Source organism: Trichechus manatus, unplaced genomic scaffold (assembly GCF_000243295.1).
Source record: "Trichechus manatus latirostris isolate Lorelei unplaced genomic scaffold, TriManLat1.0 scaffold00218, whole genome shotgun sequence".
NCBI classification, from domain to species: Eukaryota; Metazoa; Chordata; class Mammalia; order Sirenia; family Trichechidae; genus Trichechus; species Trichechus manatus.
This window is the reverse complement of record NW_004444154.1, coordinates 3,570,796-3,573,748: the sequence shown is the minus strand read 5'-3', so window position 1 is coordinate 3,573,748 and position 2,953 is coordinate 3,570,796. Positions and strand designations below refer to the sequence as shown.

Genomic DNA, 2,953 nt, shown 5'->3' with positions numbered 1-2,953 from the left:
TTTCTCAGTTTCCCGCCTCTCTATACATATCTTCTCTTTCTGTCTCCTGAATACCTGGTGCTATATGACACCTCTACACCTTCTAGCCAGGCTGTAATTCATGGCCTGGGAGGAACTTCCCCAGTCCTAGAAGCTGCATGGGTGGGATCCCTGGGGGATTTTCTTTTCCTTTTTTTTTTTCATTTTTATTTATTATTTATTTTTTTTTAGTTTTTTTTCTTTCTTTTTTCCATTTCTCAGCCTCACATCTCTACACTTCAATGGCAACCTCCCTTAGTACTTTTTTTTTATTGGTTTATTTTTTTGTATGTTTTTGGCTCCTGTACCTCTCTCCTTTCTCTCCCCTTTCCCATACCCACCTTAGCTCCACACATCACAATCTCCCCTGTCCTTCCTTCCTACCTGCACCGTGCACTAAGCATCACACTCACAAGCAGCACAGGCACAGCCTACCGGAACCTCCCTGGACTGATTCCTGGCCCTCCTGTCAGCCCTATTACGTGCCAAAAACAACCCATCTCAGCAACTCCGCTTCACCTGGACCTGCCCTGCTGTACCATAACTGAGCAACTGACACTGACCGTTGGAGAAGGAGGTGAAAATTTCATGCCCGCAGACAAGCAAACAACAAAGAATGCACAGCCAGCCTGCTTAGAAATAACCAAATAAACAAAAGAGCAGAACAAAAAAAAAAAAAAAATACAAATCTACAATCAATAAATGAGGAAAATGACTATCGAATGTCCCGAACACAGCAGACGACATCAAAACATATAAACAAAAAACAGGACAAAAAGGTTCCAGTAGGCATCCAAAATAAAATGCCAGATGACCTTCCAGGAGAAGAAAAGACAGTAGAACTACCTGATAGAGAATTCAAATCTCTAATATTCAGAGTTGAGACAAAACTAGACAAAAATGAGGAAACATAGACAAATTAACAAAAAAAGGTAGACAAATTCGTGGAAAATACAATTAAAAAATGGAAGAATTCAGGAAAATAATACAGGAACAAAAAGCTAAAATAAATTCACAACTAGAAATCATACAAAAACAACAATCAGAAATCTAAAAGATAAACAACAAGATTTCCAAAATGGACAGTTTCATAGCAGGGCTCAGAAGCAGGTTTGAAACCATGGTAGATAGGATCGGCGAAATTGAAGGCAAACAGTTGGATACAACTTTGCTTGAGGAAATATCAGAATAAAGAACAAACAAAAATGAAGAACCCTGAGAATTATGTGGGATACAATCAAAAGCAAAAATGTACAAGTGATCACAGTTCCAGACACGGGGAGAAAACAGAAACACAGAGAGGATCACTGAAGAACTGCTGACAGAAAACTTCCCCAATATCATTAAAGATGAAAAGCTGGCCATCCAAGAAGCTCAACGAACACCATATAGGACAAACCTCAAAAGAAAATCACCAAGGCATATCATAACTCTTGCTATAACCAAAGACAAACAAAGAATCCTGAGAGCAGCTCAAGAAAAACAAGAAGTCGCACACAGAGGAAGAACAATAAGACTAAGCTCAGATTATTCGGCAGAAACCATACAGGTAAGAAGGCAATGGCATGACATATATAAAAGCCTTGAAAGAAAAAAAAAACAAACTTGCCAGTCAAGAATAATATACCTTGCAAAACTCTCATTCAAATATGATGGTGAAATTAAGAGATTTCCAGATAAACAGAAATTAAGGGACTGTGTAAAAACCAAACCAAACTTACAATAATTATTAAAGGGAGTCCTTTGATCAGAGAACAAACAGTATAAGATCACAGACTGAAGCTAGGATGCAGGATCCTACCAGCCAGATACCAACCAAGGAAATGAACTGTTGAGGACTATCCAAAACCAAAAGAATTACAACAAGGAAGAGAGAGCTTAATCTGGAAATGACAACAACTTCAGAACAATAAAAGAATGAATAAATGGTGTAGGTATAGAACCTTCAAATGGAGAAGAAGACAACGCAATACCAAGTAATAATAGACTTGTTCAAACCTAGGAAGACAAGGGTAAACTTCAAGGTAACCACAAAGAAAGTAGACCAACCTACTCATCAAAATAAAGAAGAAAAATATAAAGTCTCAGTAGAAACAAAAGAAATGAAAAAAAAAAATCCACAAACAAAAGAAATTCAGCACAGGAGAATAAGAGGGACAAAGAAAATGTCAGCACAAAAACAAAAAAGCAGTACAAAATGACAGCAATAAACTCACACCTATCAATAATTACTCTGAATGTAAATGACCTAAATGAACCCAAAAAGAGGAGAGTGACAGACGGATAAAAAAACAGGATACATCAATATGCTGTCTACAAGACACACACCTTAGAAGCAAAGATGAAAATTTATTAAAAATCAAAGTACGGAAAAAAAATATGAAGCAAACAGCTACCAAAAAAGAGCAGGAATGACAATACTAATCTCAGATAAAATAGACTTTAAGACAAACTCCACCATAAAAGACAGATAAAAAAAACTATATAATGATTAATGGGACAATCCATTGTGAAGACAGAACCATAATAAACATCTATGTACAGACTGAGAGGGCTCCAATATATGTAAAACAAACTTTAACAGCACTGAAAAGAGAAATTGACAGTTCCACAATAATAGTAGTAAACTTCAACACACCACTCTCGGTAAAGGACAGAACACCTAGAAAGAAACTGAACAAATATACAGAAGACCTACAGGGCACAATCAGCCAACTTGACCTCAGAGACATATATAGAACACACCACCCAACAGCTGGAAAATACACATTCTTTTCCAATGCAAACAGAAAATTACCCGGAATAGACTACATCTTAGGCCACAGAGCAATCCTCAACAAGATCCAAAAAGTTGAGATAATACAAAGTATCATCTCTGACCACAGTGCCATCAAGGTAGAAGTTAACAACAGAAAGAGCAAGGAAAAAAAAATCA

The 2,953-nt window shown here is 36.9% G+C and overlaps 1 pseudogene; it reads left to right on the top strand.

Annotated features, from left to right (window-relative positions):
* LOC101355491 (heat shock cognate 71 kDa protein pseudogene) overlaps positions 1-277 on the top strand; it is a 6,375-nt pseudogene extending 6,098 nt beyond the window's left edge.
* The last annotated feature ends 2,676 nt before the right edge of the window (positions 278-2,953 follow it).